Source organism: Montipora capricornis, chromosome 14 (genome assembly GCF_036669925.1).
Source record: "Montipora capricornis isolate CH-2021 chromosome 14, ASM3666992v2, whole genome shotgun sequence".
Taxonomy (NCBI): Eukaryota; Metazoa; Cnidaria; class Anthozoa; order Scleractinia; family Acroporidae; genus Montipora; species Montipora capricornis.
In genome coordinates this window covers 29,176,454-29,183,953 of record NC_090896.1, presented here as the reverse complement: position 1 = coordinate 29,183,953, position 7,500 = coordinate 29,176,454, and the positions used below count along the sequence as shown (strand labels likewise).

The 7,500-nt window shown below is 40.1% G+C and overlaps 1 long non-coding RNA gene across 1 annotated transcript in view; it reads right to left on the bottom strand.

Annotated features, from left to right (window-relative positions):
- Positions 1-6,395: 6,395 nt before the first annotated feature.
- The window catches only part of LOC138033654 (uncharacterized), a 2,590-nt gene continuing 1,485 nt past the window's right edge, over positions 6,396-7,500 (bottom strand). Inside the window, exon 2 of the long non-coding RNA XR_011128642.1 lies at positions 6,396-7,500. This exon is cut by the window's right edge and continues 1,108 nt beyond it. This is a non-coding gene — a long non-coding RNA (uncharacterized lncRNA).

The window sequence follows — 7,500 nt, the reverse complement described above, 5'->3', positions numbered from 1 at the left end:
TTGTTTCTAGCAGTGATGAAAAACGATTCAGTTTGATGTTTAATGCTATACTCGTCTCCTTTAGAGGATACAATTGCTACAGATTTTTTATAAACAGAAGAAGTTGACTGTTTGATATGACCGAACTACTAAAACTGCCCTGTAAATGTAAACAGAACCGTTTAAAGATAAGAAAAAAATGATAACGACAGCTAGTTGTGGCCGTCTTTGAAAAAATGAAAACGTCCCAATAAACCATTAACTCACGGGAAGAATGTAAAGAACCGAACAATTACTCATTGAGACTTCGTTTCATGCAAGGTTTTGTTCAATGTACATCACGCTGTACAAACGGATTTATACGTCGCTTGAATTATCAAGCATGATTGCGGGGGTTAAAATAACAATAGCTCTTATTAGCATGAGACCAGCAAAACCTGAAGGATTTTAGCACTTGTAGTCAAATGGTGTCATCATCCTGATCTCCTGTCTACCGCAAACAAACAAATTCTGCACCCTGTGATGCAACCGCAAAACTTTCGTTGATTGTATAAACGGTTCATTTACGTTAACAGCAATTCACATAAAATTTAATGGGAAAGAATACTTCCGTCGAATTCATTTGTTTAAAATGCTTGGTTATAAAGTAGGCCCGAACTTGCATCCAGTCGCCCCGGGTTAAAGGGCCTAAAATATGATGTATGCATACATAACGGGATCTTCAAGACGACATCATCTCTCAGGCACGAGCACGCGTTTTTCAAGCGTTTGATAAATACATATCACTCCAAGAAATAACTAGTAACAGTTGACACTACAGCTGCCCCCACGATGCAAAGTGCTGCATTATTTTTATTTGCAAATTAGTATAGTCGATACCGTGTGTGTTGACTGTTGTAATGTTGTAATAGTCTTTTAACTCAGATCAGAGAAGGTGTAGCCTGAAGTTGAGACGATTGCTTTGAGTTGTTTTTACTCTCTCAGGGGGAAAATGAGTCGAAGTAATAGTCTGAAATCCAGGCTTGAAACAAGGCGAAATGGTAATATTATGAAATTACATTCTTCGCTTTCAGACATAAGAAAAAAAAAAAAAACTAGGAATCTATCTTGAAACGTGGTCTTGTGTCCGAGCTGTTTTGTGGTCGTGTTTGTCTTGAGCACGCGTACCTTTTAACGCACTCGTGGTTTCGTAAAAGGCGCAGACCAAAAAGGCGACGATTATTGAAAAAGCATTAAATAATTAAGAGATTATCACCAAACAAAAGATGGCATCCGCATCCTTATGGATGACCTTAGCTGAACCTGATTGGCTGACCACGTGATTTGCAGTAGGCAGGGTTTGAGCTAGGATTTGATCATTGGGGGACAGTTTGTCCCCTTGGCTAAAATTGTGGGGGACATTTTCATTTTTAAGGGGACAGTCAAATTTTTTCCTTTTTCTTACCTTCAAACAAAGAAACAGGCTCGACAACAAAAACATATCCTTTTACCTGTCACTTGTAATTAAAAAATGAATACAAACAAGAAAGTTAAGAAAATGGTGTCAATGGCCTGCGATTGACCATTGTTCTCTAAAAACACAACGCTGTGATGATGTTGCTGAGTGTATCCCCCATAGTTTAATAATTAACAGCATCCACGTGTTCTTTACAGTCGTTGTGTCTTATTGAGGTTCTAAAATTTGTACACCCTTTTTCCGATGCCAAGGAGTTTGTTTTCTTAGATTTCCGACAAAATGGCAGAACATCGCCTCCTTTTCATAGCCCAACAACGTGTGATCTCGCAACCAAGTTTTCTGGAAAGATCGTGGTTTCGTTTGAGCCCCATCTGTTTCTTCCAGGCGCGTCCTGGCTCGAACCGTGAGTAAATATAGGGGTATTTTTAATTCTTGTCTGAGTGAAAACACTCAACCGTGGCCAGTGTTTTAAAGCTCCTGCTTCTTTTCGTCCTTCACATTGGTTTAATCACTTTTAATAAACGAAACGTACTCTATTTGAAGTGGCTGGTGTGGAAAGGAGTTTCAAGATTTGGATTAACAAACCACACGTCGCCGGGTCACATTAGGGTATCTTGTCTGAAAACACGTGAATTGCCAATACGTAATCTGTGATTCACAGCAAGTTGTACTCATACAACCTACAAGATGTCTCATTCAAGGCTATTTTCCCTGGGTGCGTTGTTTGGTGCAATGATAAGCGGAACTATCGCTGTGTTGTGTATTCTAGCAATGAGACAGACTGCTGCAGAAGAACCTGAGAGGGGATCTAAAAAGTTTCCTCAAGAACACGACGAGAGAGACGTATAAGCCGAAACGGTAAGAGATGTTTAGCAGTTATTGCTTTTTAAAACAGTAGAGTGCAAGAAAATATTGCCTGCTTTAAACACTTCTTTAAAACGCCTAACGAGAATTCCTAGATTCCTAGCTGTTTTTCTTTTTGTTAATCAGGGTCAGTTTTCTCGCGGTTATTTGAGGGAACGGTTTGATATACAAAAAGGATATTGTGCGACTGTTGTTTCACGTAAGAAGCCCCAAACCCTGAGTCAATATAGGGGTATTTTTAACTTTTGTCTGAGTGAAAACACTCAACCTTTGCCAGTGTTTTAAAGCTCCTGCTTCTCTTTGTCCTTCACATTGGTTTAATATACTTTTAATAAACGAAACGTACTCTATTTGAAGTGGCTGGTGTGGAAAGGAGTTTCAAGATTTGGATTAACAAACCACACGTCGCCGGGTCACATTAGGGTATCTTGTCTGAAAACACGTGAATTGCCAATACGTAATCTGTGATTCACAGCAAGTTGTACTCATACAACCTACAAGATGTCTCATTCAAGGCTATTTTCCCTGGGTGCGTTGTTTGATGCAATGATAAGCGGAACTATCGCTGTGTTGTGTGTTCTAGCAATGACACAGGCTGGTGCAGAAGAACCTGAGAGGGGATCTAAAACGTTTCCTCAAGAACACGACGAGAGGGACTTATAAGCCTAAACTGTAAGAGATGTTTAGTAGTTATTTTGCTTTTTAAAACAGTAGAGTGCAAGAAAATATTGCCTGCTTTAAACACTTCTTTAAAACGTCTAACGAGAATTCCTAGATTCCTAGCTGTTTTTCTTTTTGTTAATCGAGGTCAGTTTTCTCGCGGTTATTTGCGGGAACGGTTTAGTATACAAAAAGGATATTGTGCGATATTGTTGTTTTAAGTAAGAGAAAGAGTATTAAAGAAGCTTTCGCCTCAGGATATTTGTTGATGCCGTAATTATTAAAAGAGAGAGTGCAAAGCTGGTAAATTAAGCTGGGATAGTTATTCGGAACGTATATTTCGGACAATCCTTCCACTTTCACGATACTGTTCTCAGGTAATAGTGTTCGAAACCCCGGTGTAATGTATATTGTATGGTACAGCAACTTAAATGTACTTTTTTGTCTATGTAACTTGTGTGAACTACTCCGATGTGTTTGTGTTTTAAATCCCGAAATTTGTAGCGGAGCTCCGCGCGCGCCGAAGGCGCGCGCGCGCGGAGCACCATAGTTAAGAAAATATGGTAACCCATCGATGTGAGAAAATTTGGTTTTATAGCTATGACGTCATCAACGTCCGTACGTACAACGTACGTCCGTACGTCCGTCCGCCCCTTCATGTATGCCAATGTGACCAGTACACGTAACCATATCACGGGCTAATTAAAGTTTAGAGCTCATCCAGGAGGCAATACTACATTTGACACTAACTAGTTTACAGCATACATCTTTGATATTGGAAATCAATGTTATGGTCAATTGACACCTGTCAAAACAAGGTATCCGCTGACCAGTATCACGTGACTATATAGCGGGCTCAAGTTAGACCTTATCGAGATCAGCTGTTTTTTTGAAGTTGACCGCTGACCAGGGACTGCGTGTTGATTGGATCGCAGGCCCAAGCCAGGTCAGACACTCACACACACCTGATCGAAGCTTAATTTTCGCGCTCTTTCTGTGGCTCGACGCGGCTACACAGCCGTCACGGTACGTCAACAAAGCTCTCGACAGTCGATGCTTTTCGTGTTCAGGGGCCTGTTTCTCGAAAGTCCCGGTAACTTACCGTGCCCGGTAAGTCACCCGGTAATTACCCGATAACTTATCGGGTGTTTCTCGAATCTCCCGTTAATTTCGATCCCGTTATTTTCCCCGATAACTTGCCCGGTAACTTACGGGAGCTTAGGAGCTCCCGTTACGCTCCCGTTAAAGTTTACGGGTAGCATCATTTTGCTGCATCAAAACAAAATGGCTGCCGAAGACGGACTTTTGTTACGCAGTTTGTCGGCCAAGAACATACCAATGGAGGCCTGTACTGAATCATATGACCGAAACAGAAGTCGTTGAGAGGCATAGGTTGTCAACAGGAAGATTAAATTGGCTGATTGAACGGTGTATTGTAAAGAAGATCGATCTACAGAGACAGCAATTCGCGGAGACTCAGGTATACCAATACAGGCCAATAGTCAAGACGTACCCACCTACTTTCGGTGCCGTAAAACTACAGTTGTTAATATATTAAACTTCGATGGAAATCGGCAATAAAGAAAGCCTTGACTTAACACGGACTGCGTTTTGTTTTGACGTGAGTCAACTTTTTTTCACATCTAGCTAAATTCGCAGCACCCAGAGTCTTAATAGGGAACAACTAGCTGCAGCATTTCCAGCAAAAAACAAGTGACATGTTGTTAAAAAAAAAAACATACAAATAAATAAATAAATGGGATGCAAACTACTGACAGGGAAAATTTGGAAAGGAGAAGCGATCGACCATCACGTGATATTGAGCAAAAAACAAAACACACCCAGCTAAATGCTGTATGTTTGTCTGAAACAGCAAAGAGGAAATTGTCTCCTTGTGTGAGAATGAAACATGCTTGTGTTCGAGAAAAAAAGGCATTATTATATGGACTCAAACTCGACAAAACCTATCAATTAATGCTCATCAAACAACAAACTTCTTTGCGTCGTTGTTCCCACGGCGGCCCGCTTTATCTCTGTTTTGTTTTGGTGGTGTTCAAGTATAAATCTTTCAAGCAAATGTGACCGCATTTTACCCTTTAGCTGGCTTTCCCAGAGTGACTGGAGCAATTTATGGCTCTCTCATTCCTATCTGGCGCCCAGACAGTGATGAACATCTCTCTGTTTGCCACAAGGGTTTTCATGCTATTAATGTGATGACAGTGTGCAATGCTTACCTGTCATCTACAAATTTTGTTTGCATATGGCATGGCTCTGTACATGATTCAACTATTTTTAATGCCAGCTACTTGCAAGCATGTATGGAGAGGGTGGAGGAGGCGGGAATGGGTGGCTCCTGGGAGACTGTGGGTATGCAATCAAACCCTACAGGTACCAAAAGGCCTATACAAAAAAGAAGAATACCACTGAGAGGGCCTTTGGCCTGTGGAAGACAAGATTTCCCTCCTTGATTACTCTGGTGGGCAGTGCAAAGCAGCAAATTTCAGCCTGGCCTGCATTACTCAATAGCTTCTACATAACTTAAGCCCAACTTAACTCAAAATATTTTCTTTTGTTTAAGATAAATCTCACCACCAGAGAGATATTTGCAAAGCTAATGAGAGGCATGAGTTAATTTCAACTATAATGGAACAAACTATTTTGAACTTTTTTGCAATGCAGAGCAGCTTGGTAGGGATCACCTCGGTTAAAGACTTGATTATTGCTTCTTGCTAGCTAGGCCTTGAAAGTGATAAAACATGGAGAGAGTTTTGTTAAATTTACTGTGCATTGAAACCAATTTTCAAGGAGAACATGGAAAAATGTATTTGCCATAGATGGAAAGATTCAACTTTGCAGTGAAAAACACTTGGAGTGAGGTGCACTCTAACAGTAACATTAATTTTATTGGGTCAGTTTGTCCAAAAACCACTCAACAGTCATCAGGTAAGTTCACTTTAAATGACACTGCAAAAAAGGGAAACAGTAAGGGGGCTTTCATTTATTAGCACATGAGGGGGGGGGGGGGGAATTAATGTTATCTTGGAAAAGTATTAAGGGGGTCTGTCATATATTGAGAAGCCTTTTGAGGGGGGTTGATTGAAATGTTGGCTTTTCCACTTCATTTCACTGACTTCAAAGCTGAATGTACATATTAGCAAAGATTTATAATATTACACCCATTTTCCTGGCCATTGGAGAAAGTTTTCCCAATTATGGGCACTGTTCCTGGGAACAGGGAAATGCCTGAATTGGAAAATACCGTTAATGATTAACTCTCAATGGTCTGGACATGGAAATGCACTGCCCTTCCTATGAAGTTTTAAAAGTGACGGATGCCATATATTTTACTTTTTGTGATGGTATGCAAGCTGAACAGGGGCATAGCGACCATATACACACATACCCACATGCATACCTCCAAAAATCCAAAAAATGAAACATTTTAATTTATTTATTTATTTGATATTTCCATTGTAAAGGGAGAGGTGTCTCCCTTTTCCTGTAGCCACATTTACCATGGATAATGCACTCGTCTACTAAACACATATCAGTAGTTCCAAAGGTTGACAAATAAACAACAAATTTACTGCGAGTGAATAGTTAGCATTTTTTTCATGCTTTGATTTATGAAACTTACCCCCGGAAAACATGGGAAATGGCATTTCTGAGGCCCTAATAATAAATATTTTCTGGGGTGCATGCCCCCAGATCCTCCCTAGAGGCTCATGCAGAAAGCGCTTGTTTCATTGCACCTTCCTGTGGGTACCTATTAAAACGGAAAAACCCTGCTACGCCTCCTGCTGAATTGTTGCTTCTAAGGATATACATGATTATTGAGTTGAAAATTTTGAATATAAGCATTAATGCTAATAACACATGAATGCATTGGATGAACTGGCTGAGCTGTTCTGCTTTCATGTATAAGTTGGGTGGCTCCTGTGTGTATGAGGGAGAGAAAGAGGGGGGTTGAGATATAATGCTGGATAAAGATTGGGGTTATGTGATTGCTGCCATTACTATAGAGGGGGGTCGGGAAATGTTTGAAGGACTTTCCAAGTAATTTTGCCAACCACCCCCCTTCCTATGAGCTAATAAATGAAACCCCCCTGATACATACAAGTAAAATAGTTTTGCATCTATGTTAAAAGTAACAACGAAAAAACAAACAAAAGTCAAAACTTGACAACAAAATTGTCCAAGACATGGAGCATTCATAAAAATAAAACTACTAATAAAATTAATCACTCAATTGCTTCATTTCCATTGGTCGAGTGTTATAATGTAACATGAAGTGATTCTAGAATACCCGGCCACTATTGTATTCTTGCAGTAGTGCCCTTTGAAGAACTAGGCATAATTATCATAACAGATGCTATTCCTATGCAAATTAAGTAGACTGGTATTCTAGAATCTAGCCAGTCTTGTTTATGATCAACAGGACATCTGTCTCAAAGACATGAAAATGAGTACAACAAAATCAATCTTTTCTTAAGACCGCAAATTTACCACCAGATCACCTGGACTCATCATGGCTTAACAAA